General features: G+C 40.7%; 1 protein-coding gene across 2 annotated transcripts in view; it reads left to right on the top strand.

Annotated features, from left to right (window-relative positions):
• LOC149440225 (NACHT, LRR and PYD domains-containing protein 3-like) overlaps positions 1 to 16492 on the top strand; it is a 141104-nt gene that overhangs the window by 114823 nt on the left and 9789 nt on the right. The window lies entirely within an intron of this gene.

Genomic DNA, 16492 nt, shown 5'->3' with positions numbered 1-16492 from the left:
CAATTTTTGAGCACAAAGACCCTATTCCACTAATTATAGGACGACCTGGCGGTTTAATAGGGTCTTTGTGGATCTTAGGCAATATGTATAAAATGGGTAGTTTAGGGGCAGCTGGAATCAAAAAAGCCTTCTCTTTCTTATTTAATATATGGTTATCATACCCATAATTAATAATATCCTTGAGAGACCGTTTAAAGTTAGTAAGGGGGTCTTTTGCTAATGGGACATATGTAGTCCGGTCTTTCAAAATATTTTCGACTTCTGCTATATAGTCAATTTTATTGAGTATCACTACCCCGCCCCCTTTGTCTGCCGGTCTTATTACCAAGTCTTTCTTTTCAAGAAGTGATCTGATGGTTTTATAGTCTCCTGATCCATCAAATGGCCGTGTAACGGATAAATTACCCAATTCTTTAAGAACTTTATCTTTAAATATGTTAACATGAGAGTTAGTTTGTGGAGGGGGGTTGAAAGTTGAAGCATTACGTAAGTTGGAATGTGTAAAATTATCATAAGTTGTAATGTTATGAGGACGGTTAGCAAAAAACCTTTTTAAAGATAGTTGCCTAGCAAATTTGTGTATATCCATGTATACTTGGAATTTATTCAGTTTACAGGGAGGGGCATATTTAAGCCCTTTATCAAGCAACCTAAGTTCATCATTTGTAAGTTCTTTATTACTGAGGTTAAATAACCCTTTACCTACTACATCTTTCTTTTCTTGTTTGTGTCTATTAGTCCTCCTCCCTCCCCTTTTTCCTCTGTAGTGTTTCTTCGCTTTCGTGTATTGCCATTCCCTAAAAAAGGTTGTCGTGGATTCATATTTCTATTGGGAGTCATAGGGGGTGCCTGGTAACCATACGATTGATTAGGAGGTGCCTGATAACCATAAGATTGATTATTCCTTCTTGGACCTTGCCAGTATTGTCCATTATGAGATGGTTGTGTCCTTCTATTATTATATTGACGTGGAGGATAGTAAGAATTGTCATATTGGCGTGAAGGAGGATAATGAGAAGAGTTATCATATTGGCGTGGAGATGGATAGTAAGAATTATCCCCATTACGCCTTTGGAAATTATCGTGTCGCTGAAACCCATTTTGCTTAGGGGTATGAGTGTGCATATATGTCGATGTCTCCATGGTAGGGTGCCAGCGAGAACCAATATTATCATCATATGGTTCATAACGAGGTTCAAACCTATTATGAGTCTGAATATTGTAATGTTGAGTCTTTTGATTACCGGTATGATATGTAGGTCGAGATACAGGACCTGAAGTGTTCGGTATGGGGTTATTGATAGGTGGTACCGGTTGAGTTTCCTTATTTTGCCAATTAAATACAACATGTTCAGAATAGTCTTTATGGTCCCTCTGGTATTTTTTCCTTTTCTTAACCTTCTGTTCCTTTTCTACTCCTTCCAGATGTGTTTTTAATCTGTCTGATTCTATTTTATATTTCTCATTATCTTTATATGGCATGAGTTTTTCTCGAACTGTATTAATTTCCTTATCAAGATTTATTAATTTTTTCTTTTTCCTCAAAATGAGAAATTTAAGTAAGTCTATGCCAGCAGCATTAAAAAATTGATACCATTCCAAATGGCCTTTAATATCATCTGAATCGGGAGGTACATCCCATCGTAAAGATCTTGGCACCATTTGCTCTTTTACATATTTATCTAAAAAAGAGATATCCCATAACGTTTTTATTTCTGCTGTGGTGAGATTTTTAAGATGTAGAAAAAGACCTTTAAGGTCATCACTATCACTGTCAATAGTGAAAAAATCGTCAGATAACTCTGTCCTAGATAATCTGAGGTCAAATATATCTCCCATATTAAATGGTGATAAGTAAAAAGTAGTATCACTGAATAAAAGAGCCGCTTCAACTTAGCACTGGATAAATGGCAAACTAATAAAAGGTATAAAGTGAGCGCTCCTAAGTAAGCAGCTAAGGCACTAAAGGTAATCACAGTATACCTACAAGTAACAGATAAAAACAGAGTGCAGCGCTAAAAAATATGAATACAAACGAGAAAAGTCCGTAATAATTAAATAGATGTATATCTTAAAGAATCCCAAGGAATAGCTGATAAAGCCCGGAGACAATGGAAAGAGTGCGCACTCACCGGACGCGCATGGAAAATGCGCATATAATAAATATCCCCTGGAATCTTTATGGAAATGAAGAGAATAAGCTCCAACTCTGTAAATCAATCAGCCTGGAGATGTATAAGAGAAGTCCGGAGATCCCCTTTACAGGTGGTAAGGTAATCAGCCAGGATCCAGAGCTCCGTCCCTCCGGTGGTGGTAAACACACACTACAGGAATCCTGCAAATGGATTTAGCTCCCAAACAGGAACCAAAAAACAGGTGCCCATAGTGTAGTAATTCAAACCAATTTTAATAAAACAATCAGGATAAAAATACAGGGTAGTAGGCTGTGTACAATGGATATATTACAGCAGAGTACGCAGCAAAAGGTACTGACCCTAAGTTAAAATGGCCGCCGGGCTATCTCGTGGCTCCGGGCGGGAGATGACGTCATGCTCTGTCGGTTCCTCCTAAGGCCTTTCGTGCCCAAGCACATCATCAGAGGGGATACCAACCAGAGCATGACAGACGTCCATCTAATTTATACTGAATAGCGGCACTCGCGCATGCGCAGTACGGCGCCGCCATTTTGCCGAAGTTCATGGAGTGCGCATGCGCGGCTCCATAGAGGCCATTTTGCCGTGGGTGAAGTCATATGCAGTTTGTAATAAACAAAAACGGTTGCTACCAACATTCAATGGTGCAACCAGAAGATTTATTCTTTACACCAGGGAATTAAATAAGGTTAAACACTGGTGTTATAAATAGTAGATGGGTAAGATGAAAACCCATAAGGTGCAATTACACTGCCAAATGAGGATCAGCATTATTATACTCTGCACTACGGCAAAAGGGACACAAGGGGGTGCCAAATCCACCAAAAGGATAAAACACAATTTAAAATATATATACATTGCAGATCATAATAACAACCTATTAAATGGTTGTAAAAATCAATACATGATTAATTCATATTGATAGTAAAAGCATAATACCAAAATATACAAAACCCAGAGAATCATAATATGGCTCAACATTAAAATTAATGAAATGTGAAAGAAAAAGAAAGATAGGAAAAAATACCAGGAATCCAGTAGTATCCAAATGACCTTATGTGGCGAAGACTGTATAGATGCATAATATATTATCAATCAGTGATTTGCAATAAAGCAGTTGACATCAATTTCAATATTGTGTCCTAATGGGTATAAAGTACCCAATTCGTATACCCACTTGGTTTCTGCTTGTGAGACTGCGCGTGTTTTGTTCAGGCCTCTCCAATGTGGGGTAATGATATCAATAGCCGTGAACTTAAGCGAGGTAGGATCTTGATTGTGATAAATCCTGTAATGATTAGATAGAGCATGATCCTTGTATCCTTTCTTAATATTGGATACATGCTCGCGTAAACGATCACGTAATCTTCTAGTGGTACGTCCCACGTATTGCTTTAAGCAGGGACATTGGAGTAAATACACAACGTACCTGCTATTGCAAGAAATAAAGTGTCTTATAGTATATGTTTTCCCAGTGACATGTGAATTAAATAAATTCACCCTGCGTTTTCTGGTGTTGTCACATTTACATATAACACACCTATTGCATGGGTGAAAACCTAATATATCAGCAAATAGTTTAATATTTTTAGGAGGGTCAACTACATTCGGTGCCAGACTATGTCTCATAGAGGTCGCTCTCCTAAAAACAATCTCTGGTTTATCTGGCAGAATCTTACCCAGAATAGGATCAGTTTTCAAGATATCCCAGTTCTTTTTTATTAATCTGCTGATAGATCTATGTTGTACTGAAAATGTTGTAACAAATGGACAAACTTTAGCTTGTATAGGTCTAGTACTGTTCTGTAGCATTACACTTCTATCAGTGTTGGCTACATCATTGAGGGTATCTGCCAGAGTGTTCTTATCGTATCCCTTTTCAAGGAATCGATTTTTCAGGATCTGAGCTTGGGAATGATATACCTCTAGATCTGTACAATTTCTCCTAATCCTCATGAATTGACTCTTGGGTATATTCGCCAACCAGTTAGGATGGTGACAACTGTTGGTAGGGATATAGCTGTTACGATCCGTATTCTTAAAGAAAGACTTGGTCACAATTCTTCCGTCCATGTTAATGAGTGTTAAGTCTAGAAAATTGATTTCTTGCTTACTATAAGTGTATGTAAGGTGAATATTTAATTTATTATTATTCAAGGTGCCAAAAAAATTGGTCAAAGATTCCTCATTACCATTCCACACCAACACAATGTCATCTATATATCTTTTATAAATAGTTAATTCCGGCCAGTCTCTAGCATATATCAAATCTTCCTCCCACCTTGACATAAACAAATTTGCGAGACTTTTTACTTATCACCATTTAATATGGGAGATATATTTGACCTCAGATTATCTAGGACAGAGTTATCTGACGATTTTTTCACTATTGACAGTGATAGTGATGACCTTAAAGGTCTTTTTCTACATCTTAAAAATCTCACCACAGCAGAAATAAAAACGTTATGGGATATCTCTTTTTTAGATAAATATGTAAAAGAGCAAATGGTGCCAAGATCTTTACGATGGGATGTACCTCCCGATTCAGATGATATTAAAGGCCATTTGGAATGGTATCAATTTTTTAATGCTGCTGGCATAGACTTACTTAAATTTCTCATTTTGAGGAAAAAGAAAAAATTAATAAATCTTGATAAGGAAATTAATACAGTTCGAGAAAAACTCATGCCATATAAAGATAATGAGAAATATAAAATAGAATCAGACAGATTAAAAACACATCTGGAAGGAGTAGAAAAGGAACAGAAGGTTAAGAAAAGGAAAAAATACCAGAGGGACCATAAAGACTATTCTGAACATGTTGTATTTAATTGGCAAAATAAGGAAACTCAACCGGTACCACCTATCAATAACCCCATACCGAACACTTCAGGTCCTGTATCTCGACCTACATATCATACCGGTAATCAAAAGACTCAACATTACAATATTCAGACTCATAATAGGTTTGAACCTCGTTATGAACCATATGATGATAATATTGGTTCTCGCTGGCACCCTACCATGGAGACATCGACATATATGCACACTCATACCCCTAAGCAAAATGGGTTTCAGCGACACGATAATTTCCAAAGGCGTAATGGGGATAATTCTTACTATCCATCTCCACGCCAATATGATAACTCTTCTCATTATCCTCCTTCACGCCAATATGACAATTCTTACTATCCTCCACGTCAATATAATAATAGAAGGACACAACCATCTCATAATGGACAATACTGGCAAGGTCCAAGAAGGAATAATCAATCTTATGGTTATCAGGCACCTCCTAATCAATCGTATGGTTACCAGGCACCCCCTATGACTCCCAATAGAAATATGAATCCACGACAACCTTTTTTAGGGAATGGCAATACACGAAAGCGAAGAAACACTACAGAGGAAAAAGGGGAGGGAGGAGGACTAATAGACACAAACAAGAAAAGAAAGATGTAGTAGGTAAAGGGTTATTTAACCTCAGTAATAAAGAACTTACAAATGATGAACTTAGGTTGCTTGATAAAGGGCTTAAATATGCCCCTCCCTGTAAACTGAATAAATTCCAAGTATACATGGATATACACAAATTTGCTAGGCAACTATCTTTAAAAAGGTTTTTTGCTAACCGTCCTCATAACATTACAACTTATGATAATTTTACACATTCCAACTTACGTAATGCTTCAACTTTCAACCCCCCTCCACAAACTAACTCTCATGTTAACATATTTAAAGATAAAGTTCTTAAAGAATTGGGTAATTTATCCGTTAAACGGCCATTTGATGGATCAGGAGACTATAAAACCATCAGATCACTTCTTGAAAAGAAAGACTTGGTAATAAGACCGGCAGACAAAGGGGGCGGGGTAGTGATACTCAATAAAATTGACTATATAGCAGAAGTCGAAAATATTTTGAAAGACCGGACTACATATGTCCCATTAGCAAAAGACCCCCTTACTAACTTTAAACGGTCTCTCAAGGATATTATTAATTATGGGTATGATAACCATATATTAAATAAGAAAGAGAAGGCTTTTTTGATTCCAGCTGCCCCTAAACTACCCATTTTATACATATTGCCTAAGATCCACAAAGACCCTATTAAACCGCCAGGTCGTCCTATAATTAGTGGAATAGGGTCTTTGTGCTCAAAAATTGGAGAATATATCGATTTCTTCTTGCAACCTTTGGTCACACAGACACCGTCCTATTTAAAGGATACTAAGCAAGTATTAAATCTCGTGAATAATGTCACTATTTCTTCAGATACATTTTTAGTGACAGCGGATGTAGCTTCATTGTATACTAATATTAATCATTGTGATGGAATGGAGGCCGCTGATTTTTATTTAACACACCATAGTTCCCTACCAACTATACAGAAAGATTTCATCTTACGTTTGTTGGATTTTGCCATGATGAAAAACTATTTCTGGTTTAATAAGACCTATTACTTGCAGATTAAGGGAGTTGCCATGGGGGCAAAGTTTGCCCCCAGTCTCGCAAATTTGTTTATGTCAAGGTGGGAGGAAGATTTGATATATGCTAGAGACTGGCCGGAATTAACTATTTATAAAAGATATATAGATGACATTGTGTTGGTGTGGAATGGTAATGAGGAATCTTTGACCAATTTTTTTGGCACCTTGAATAATAATAAATTAAATATTCACCTTACATACACTTATAGTAAGCAAGAAATCAATTTTCTAGACTTAACACTCATTAACATGGACGGAAGAATTGTGACCAAGTCTTTCTTTAAGAATACGGATCGTAACAGCTATATCCCTACCAACAGTTGTCACCATCCTAACTGGTTGGCGAATATACCCAAGAGTCAATTCATGAGGATTAGGAGAAATTGTACAGATCTAGAGGTATATCATTCCCAAGCTCAGATCCTGAAAAATCGATTCCTTGAAAAGGGATACGATAAGAACACTCTGGCAGATACCCTCAATGATGTAGCCAACACTGATAGAAGTGTAATGCTACAGAACAGTACTAGACCTATACAAGCTAAAGTTTGTCCATTTGTTACAACATTTTCAGTACAACATAGATCTATCAGCAGATTAATAAAAAAGAACTGGGATATCTTGAAAACTGATCCTATTCTGGGTAAGATTCTGCCAGATAAACCAGAGATTGTTTTTAGGAGAGCGACCTCTATGAGACATAGTCTGGCACCGAATGTAGTTGACCCTCCTAAAAATATTAAACTATTTGCTGATATATTAGGTTTTCACCCATGCAATAGGTGTGTTATATGTAAATGTGACAACACCAGAAAACGCAGGGTGAATTTATTTAATTCACATGTCACTGGGAAAACATATACTATAAGACACTTTATTTCTTGCAATAGCAGGTACGTTGTGTATTTACTCCAATGTCCCTGCTTAAAGCAATACGTGGGACGTACCACTAGAAGATTACGTGATCGTTTACGCGAGCATGTATCCAATATTAAGAAAGGATACAAGGATCATGCTCTATCTAATCATTACAGGATTTATCACAATCAAGATCCTACCTCGCTTAAGTTCACGGCTATTGATATCATTACCCCACATTGGAGAGGCCTGAACAAAACACGCGCAGTCTCACAAGCAGAAACCAAGTGGGTATACGAATTGGGTACTTTATACCCATTAGGACACAATATTGAAATTGATGTCAACTGCTTTATTGCAAATCACTGATTGATAATATATTATGCATCTATACAGTCTTCGCCACATAAGGTCATTTGGATACTACTGGATTCCTGGTATTTTTTCCTATCTTTCTTTTTCTTTCACATTTCATTAATTTTAATGTTGAGCCATATTATGATTCTCTGGGTTTTGTATATTTTGGTATTATGCTTTTACTATCAATATGAATTAATCATGTATTGATTTTTACAACCATTTAATAGGTTGTTATTATGATCTGCAATGTATATATATTTTAAATTGTGTTTTATCCTTTTGGTGGATTTGGCACCCCCTTGTGTCCCTTTTGCCGTAGTGCAGAGTATAATAATGCTGATCCTCATTTGGCAGTGTAATTGCACCTTATGGGTTTTCATCTTACCCATCTACTATTTATAACACCAGTGTTTAACCTTATTTAATTCCCTGGTGTAAAGAATAAATCTTCTGGTTGCACCATTGAATGTTGGTAGCAACCGTTTTTGTTTATTACAAACTGCATATGACTTCACCCACGGCAAAATGGCCTCTATGGAGCCGCGCATGCGCACTCCATGAACTTCGGCAAAATGGCGGCGCCGTACTGCGCATGCGCGAGTGCCGCTATTCAGTATAAATTAGATGGACGTCTGTCATGCTCTGGTTGGTATCCCCTCTGATGATGTGCTTGGGCACGAAAGGCCTTAGGAGGAACCGACAGAGCATGACGTCATCTCCCGCCCGGAGCCACGAGATAGCCCGGCGGCCATTTTAACTTAGGGTCAGTACCTTTTGCTGCGTACTCTGCTGTAATATATCCATTGTACACAGCCTACTACCCTGTATTTTTATCCTGATTGTTTTATTAAAATTGGTTTGAATTACTACACTATGGGCACCTGTTTTTTGGTTCCTGTTTGGGAGCTAAATCCATTTGCAGGATTCCTGTAGTGTGTGTTTACCACCACCGGAGGGACGGAGCTCTGGATCCTGGCTGATTACCTTACCACCTGTAAAGGGGATCTCCGGACTTCTCTCATACATCTCCAGGCTGATTGATTTACAGAGTTGGAGCTTATTCTCTTCATTTCCATAAAGATTCCAGGGGATATTTATTATATGCGCATTTTCCATGCGCGTCCGGTGAGTGCGCACTCTTTCCATTGTCTCCGGGCTTTATCAGCTATTCCTTGGGATTCTTTAAGATATACATCTATTTAATTATTACGGACTTTTCTCGTTTGTATTCATATTTTTTAGCGCTGCACTCTGTTTTTATCTGTTACTTGTAGGTATACTGTGATTACCTTTAGTGCCTTAGCTGCTTACTTAGGAGCGCTCACTTTATACCTTTTATTAGTTATGTACAGGAGTAGCTATGCACCTAATCCCCCTACACAATTGTCTTTACAGTCAAATACAAAGGAAAAGAATACCAAAAGCCTAAATCTGGCCTCTAATACTACCAAGAGTCAAAAAATGATACAACTTTCACTGAAGAAACCCTAAAATATGATCCATAAAGCTGTAATGTCCAGTGTTGTAAGGAGAGACAAATTGCTCCAATTCAGTATATTGATCGAGAGACAGGCCTACCTTGTTGATCATGTGGGATAAGCTAAGTGTTCAGTCTGAACCTAAGTTTGGATTGCACATTAGCTCTTCATACATTCGGCCGAATATCAAACTTTTGGGATGTTTGGTAGGAATAGCTCCATCAAGCATTGCATAATGCATTGCCAAAGCCCTCATTGTCCAAAGACTGGCACCTTGCCTCTGGTCAAGTGCAAGACTTTAGCCAGTGATGGTTTTGACCTAAGTAGCATTCTGCATACTATAAAAGGCTGCTTTCCCAACAGTCCTTTGTCAGTGTGCTGAGAGTTCAGGGAGGGGCAGCTGACATTGCATTAGTGTGACTCTGAACCTGACTTTTTAGACCCTCAGCTCACAGTTATTAATATTATTATTATACAGGACTTATATAGTGCCGACAGTTTGCTCAGCACTTTACATTATGGAGGGAGACAGTACAGTAACAATACAATTCAGTACAAGAGGGATTAGAGGGCCCTGCTCCTTGGAGCTTACAATTTAGGATGGAGGGGATAGTGGTAGAAGAGGTAATTAGCTGTGGGGGATGGAGTGGTAGGAGAGGTCTTGCGAGGAGCGGAGAGTATGGTTTGGGTGGTATTTAGAGACAAGGTCGGTGATGCAATTAGGGGCAGTGTTATGAACGGCTTTATACGTTAGTGTTTCGAATTTTATCCGCTGGGCAATTGGAAGCCAGTGGAGGGATTGGCAGAGAGGGGTGGCAGATGCAGAGTGGTTAGTAAGGTGAATGAGTCTGGCAGCAGCGTTCATGATGGACTGGAGTGTGGATAGCCTGCGATGAGGTAGGCCAGTGAAGAGGGAGTTACAGTAGTCAAGGCGTGATATAATAAGGGAGTGAATGAGTTGCTTAGTGGTTTCTGAGGTTAGGAACGGTCGTATCTTGGAGATGTTGCGGAGGTGAAGACTACATGAGTTTGTCAGCGATTCAACCTGGGGATGAAAGGACAGATTGGAGTCTGGGATTACACCTAGTACCATGGGAGTCTGGGATTACACCTAGTACCATGGCGTAAGGGGTGGGACTGATGGTAGTGTTGTTGATCTTGATGGAGAAGTCGGGGGGGACACAGGCTGGGGGGAATGCTACGAGTTCAGTTTTGGAAAGGTTGAGTTTGAGGAAGTGGAGTGACATCCAGTCCGATATGTCACTTAGTAGGCTGGTGATGCGATTGGAGACTGAGGGGGTAAGGTGAAGGGTAGAGAGATAGATTTGTGTGTCGTCGGCAAAGAGATGGTAGTTGAAGCGGTGGGATTTTTTCAATTGGCCAAGGGAGGAGGTGTAGATGGAGAAGAGGAAGGGTCCGAGGACAGAACCTTGAGGGACCCCAACAGAGAGAGGGAGTGAAGGGGAGGTGACAGTGTTATAGGTAACACTGAAGGAGCGCTGCGATAGATAGGAGGAGAACCAGGAGAGAGCGGAGTCTCTGAGGCCAAGAGAGTGCAGTTTTTTGAGGAGGAGGGGGTGGTCAACTGTGTCAAAAGCCGCAGAGAGGTCAAGTAGTAGGAGTATAGTATAGTGGCCATTGGTTTTGGCGGTTAGTAGGTCATTGGTGAGTTTTAGTAGGGCAGTTTTGGTGGCGTGTAGGGGGCGGAAGCCGGACTGTAAAGGGTTGAGAAGGTTGTTGTTGGTGAGATGGGAGCTTAGGCGATTGTAGACTAAGCATTCTAGGACTTTAAAGGTAAATGGCAGTAGGGAGATGGGTCTTAAGTTGTTCAGGTCAGTCCAGGGAGGGTTTCTTAAGTATGGGAGTGATGTGCACGTGCTTTAGAGGGGAGGGGAAGGTACCGGTGGAGAGGGAAAGATTGAAGATGTGAGTGAGGGAGCATAGGATGGAAGAGGAGGGGGACCGCAGGAGTTGTGAGGGGACAGGGTCCAGGGGGCAGGTGGTAAGGTGGGCTTCGGAGAAAATCTTAGTGACCTCTTTGGTAGTAGTGAGGTCAAGGGAGCAAAGTGTTGAGGGAGTTATTGTGTGAGGAGTGTTAAGTGGGGTGGGTGTCTGAGCAGTGGCGATGTCCCTACAAATTGTGTCAATCTTGTTTTTGAAGTGGTTACCAATCTTGTGGGCGGTAAGTGAGGTACTGGGTGGAGGTGGAGGCGGAGAAAGTAGAGTGTTAAAAGTGAAGAGCCGGCGAGGACTGGAGGAGAAGGTATTAATGAGGGTAATAAAGTAGGCTTGTTTTGCAGCGTGAAAGGAGGAAGTGTACGTTAAGAAGGCAGATTAATAGTGGGTGAAAGCTTGTTGGGATTTGGTTTTACGCCATAGTCGGTCCAACGCATGATTGTCGTATGAAGTTTCTGGTGTGGTCGGTCTGCCAGGGTTGTAGAGGTCGGGGCCTAATGCTTCGTGTTGTTGGGGGTGCGAGCGAGTCTAGAGTGGCTGAAAGCGAGTTGTTATAGACAGTAGTGGCCAGGTCAAGGCATGACGGGAAGGATACTGTCGTAAAGTTGGTCAGTTGCAGAGTGGAAGGGACCAGGGTTCCAGTTCCGGAGGTTTCTGCTGGTAATTGTTGGCCGTTTGGAGGGATAGGTGTTTGAGGGTGAGGAGACGGAGTAGGTGATGAGGTTGTGATCGGAGAGAGGAAAGGGGGCGTTTGTGAGGTTGCAGGGAGTGCAAAAGTGAGAGAAGACAAGGTCAAGAGTGTTCCCATCAGAGTGAGTGGAGGACTGTATGCACTGTGCTAGTGCAAAAGAAGAGGTTATGTGGAAGAGTTGGGATGTAGCCGGGTTATTGATATTGATAGGGATGTTGAAGTCTAGAAGAATGATAGTGGGTAGCTCAGAGGAGAGAAAGAAGGGTAGCCAGTTTGTTGAGTTTAACCCCCTGTTCACTTTGAGCGTCAGTGCCCATTAATTTGTATGTGGCAATATATACCCAACAGTAACGGTTACTAAACCCTGTGTTTTGTGATATGCTTTATAAAAAAGATTTTACATGTAAGTGAAAGATCCCGTTTTACTGAGCAAGACTAGGCCAAAATATACAAGAGATGCAGAACATTGGTAGGTCTATAAATGCAGTAGTTAGGAGACTGTAGATAAATACAGCAGTGTGAAATGGCCAACGGCAGGACAGGAACAATACCAGTGCATTTGTGGGAAAGGTGCAGTGTAGTGCGGCGGCAGTAAACACACAGGCTCAGAATGCAGGAAATGATGTATTGTAGAATTTAAAAACAGTACAACAGCCTAGCGGGAAAGCTCAGCAAACCAGGAACTTACAACTAATGGAGTGGAGAGTCAGCGCTGAATAGGCCTGAACTCAAGGCAGCACCTGCCAAGAAAAGCAGAGTGAAGCCTGCCCAGTCCAACCCAACACAGGAGATTTCTGATGATACAGACGTAGGCCCTAAGCTTTTCCTACTCCTTTCATAACATGTTACACCCTGCGTTAAACTCTCCACCATCTTGTGTCATATGGCCTGAGGCCCACTCTCGACAACCCCAACCAAAGGCCTTAAAATGTTACTGAACCCAGGACCCTGCATTCACTATATCTGGTCTCCTACAGTACACAGAACACCGAAATGCAATTTTTTTTGTAAAATAAACTGCTAAATACCTTTTCTCATCAGTATATAGCAGTCTTGTGACTTCTATCAGTGTTCAGCTGATCACTGGGTAAAGCTTATAAGAAGAGTTTTCATTCTGCTCTGGCTGTCCTATGAGGCTGCATAACCCCTGACCCTCTGTCTGGACAGTTGCTGATTGGCCTTGTGCTGATCACATGCACCCTCCCAAAGAAAAAAAAAATCTTTGCACACGCTCAGTTTAGTGTGTATTGCTAGAGTGACTCCTAGAGCTCTGTACTATCAGAAGATAGACTGGAGACAGTAAAAGAAAGGGAGGAAAAAAGAAGACAGGATCAAACAGCCTTTTTACACAATGTGGAGGATTGCCACTTTAGGTTCCACAGTGAGTAAAACAAGCATACTTTACTGCATATACAAACTGATTTTACTGTTATGGGTTTAGTAACACTTTAATATTGATGAAAAAATGAATGTCCACACAAAAAATGCATTTTCCGCACTTTACTAACTTTTACGTGACATACAGTATCACATTGGACATAGTAGCAGAATTCTTTGTCGCAGAATGCCACATGTAAGGTTAAACATTCTGCAGCAGTCCTTTCATTGCAGAGCACAAGCACACTTTTTTTTTTGCAATCTTCCCTCTACACAACCAATCCTTCTAGGGAGCATCACAGAGTTCGAACCACTTCTCCAAGTATACTAACTTCACAGCATTAAGCTTCCTTCACCAAGTCACAGGACTTATGGTTGAGGGTTGGGGGGATCTAGGTGCTTTCTTTAGTGTACCAGTCTCCTCCCAATCCCTTCTATAGTTTCACCCAGGTGAGCACACTTCTTGATGGCACACTTATTCCCAAGCTTCCACCACTATCCACAAATGATTTGTTCCACCTTGCCCAGGAATTCAGCCCTGCAAAGGGCCCTCTAGATCATCTTTGCAGGAGTATACAGTCAGGTCCATAAATATTGGGACATCAACACAATTCTAACATTTTTAGCTCTATACACCACCACAATGGATTTGAAATGAAACAAACAAGATGTGTTTTAACTGCAGACTGTCAGCTTTAATTTGAGGGTATTTACATCCAAATCAGGTGAACGGTGTAGGAATTACAACGGTTTGCATATGTGCCTCCCACTTGCTAAGGGACCAAAAATAATGGGACAGAATAATAATCATAAATCAAACTTTCACTTTTTAATACTTGGTTGCAAATCCTTTGCAGTCAATTACAGACTGAAGTCTGGAACACATAGACATCACCAGACACTGGGTTTCATCTCTGGTGATGCTCTGCCAGGCCTCTACTGCAACTGTCTTCAGTTCCTGCTTGTTCTTGGGGCATTTTCCCTTCAGTTTTGTCTTTAGCAAGTGAAATGCATGCTCAATCCGATTCAGGTCAGGTGATTGACTTGGCCATTGCATAACATTCCACTTCTTTCCCTTAAAAAACTCTTTGGTTGCTTTTGCAGTCTGCTTTGGGTCATTGTCCATCTGCACTGTGAAGTGGCGTCCAATGAGTTCTGAAGCATTTGGCTGAATATGAGCAGATGATAATGCCCGAAACACTTCACAATTCATCCGGCTGCTTTTGTCAGCAGTCACATCATCAATAAATACAAGAGAACCAGTTCCATTGGCAGCCATACATGCCCACGCCATGACACTACCACCACCATGCTTCACTGATGAGGTGGTATGCTTAGGATCATGAGCAGTTCCTTTCCTTCTCCATACTCTTCTCTTCCCATCACTCTGGTACAAGTTGATCTTGGTCTCATCTGTCTATAGGATGTTGTTCCAGAACTGTGAAGGCTTTTTTAGATGTCGTTTGGCAAACTCTAATCTGGCCTTCCTGTTTTTGAGGCTCACCAATGGTTTACATCTTGTGGTGAACCCTCTGTATTCACTCTGGTGAAGTCTTCTCTTGATTGTTGACTTTGACACCCATACACCTACCTCCTGGAGAGTGTTCTTGATCTGGCCAACTGTTGTGAAGGGTGTTTTCTTCACCAGGGAAAGAATTCTTCGGTCATCCACCACAGTTGTTTTCCGTGGTCTTCCGGGTCTGTTGGTGTTGCTGAGCTCACCGGTGCGTTCCTTCTTTTTAAGAATGTTCCAAACAGTTGTTTTGGCCACGCCTAATGTTTTTGCTATCTCTCTGATGGGTTTGTTTTGTTGTTTTTTCAGCCTAATGATGGCTTGCTTCACTGATAGTGACAGCTCTTTGGATCTCATCTTGAGAGTTGACAGCAACAGATTCCAAATGCAAATAGCACACTTGAAATGAACTCTGGACCTTTTATCTGCTCATTGTAATTGGGATAATGAGGGAATAACACACACCTGGCCATGGAACAGCTGAGAAGCCAATTGTCCCATTACTTTTGGTCCCTTAACAAGTGGGAGGCACATATGCAAACAGTTGTAATTCCTACACCGTTCACCTGATTTGGATGTAAATACCCTCAAATTAAAGCTGACAGTCTGCAGTTAAAGCACATCTTGTTCGTTTAATTTCAAATCCATTGTGGTGGTGTATAGAGCCAAAAATGTTAGAATTGTGTCGATGTCCCAATATTTATGGACCTGACTGTACATCTTATCAGCTCTAGGATATCTTGTCCCCATGCCTCAGCTACACTAGACTTTTCCCACCACTGGCATATATGTGGGCACTAACTTTACCCATTGCATCACTAAAGGAAGGCCTTCTCTAAAAGGGGAGCTAACAACTAACTAAAACTTTCCCTTTGTCATACAGTAATGGGGACAGAGTCATCTAACTGCACCGGCCAACAAGCTTCCAATACACTAACACTATACCCCCTTTTGTTGTGAGGGGCCTGGTTTATAAGACTGCTGCCATTGTTTTTAGACTAAACAGTGCATTATGGTTTAAAACATTTGTGTCTGGAGAACTTGCACAAAAATTGAGTCCATACCTACCGACTAGAACTGTCAATAAACTGTAAATGTGAGGAGAAAAACAAATTGGGTTTACCTGATCAGTTTTTAGGAAAAAGTGGTTCTAAAGGCTTAAGGTTGTTTACCTTCATGCATTCTATGTATTGTGTGCAGCAGTGCCCCCAGATACTTACCTGATCCCCATCACGATCCAGCGATGTGCACGAGAGCCTCGGTTAACCGGAGACTCTGCCTCCTCATTGGCTGAGACGGCCAATGAGGAGAGAGAGAGGGCATGGCTGAGCTATGGCTCATGTGTAAATGGACACACAGAGCAGCAGCTCGGGATCAAGCTGTTTGCTATGGGGCAGGAGGGAGGAGCCAGGAGCTCTGGTGTGGGTCCCCAGAAGAGGAGGTAAGTATAACATTATTTATGTTTGTTGTTGTTTTTTTTAACTTGCTTTAATATCACTTTAAAGAGTTCAGTATTGGTTAGATGAGTCTTCTTTATGTATGCAATATCAGCCTTAATGGCCCATTCACACTTGTGTAATACTCGTGTATTCTGGTGCATGAAAATGCATGTGAAG

This window comes from Staurois parvus, unplaced genomic scaffold (assembly GCF_062004578.1).
Source record: "Staurois parvus isolate SC_StPar_1 unplaced genomic scaffold, SC_StPar_1.0 ptg001110l, whole genome shotgun sequence".
NCBI classification, from domain to species: Eukaryota; Metazoa; Chordata; class Amphibia; order Anura; family Ranidae; genus Staurois; species Staurois parvus.
Note: the sequence above shows the minus strand (reverse complement) of the source record. Positions and strands in the feature narration are given on the sequence as shown.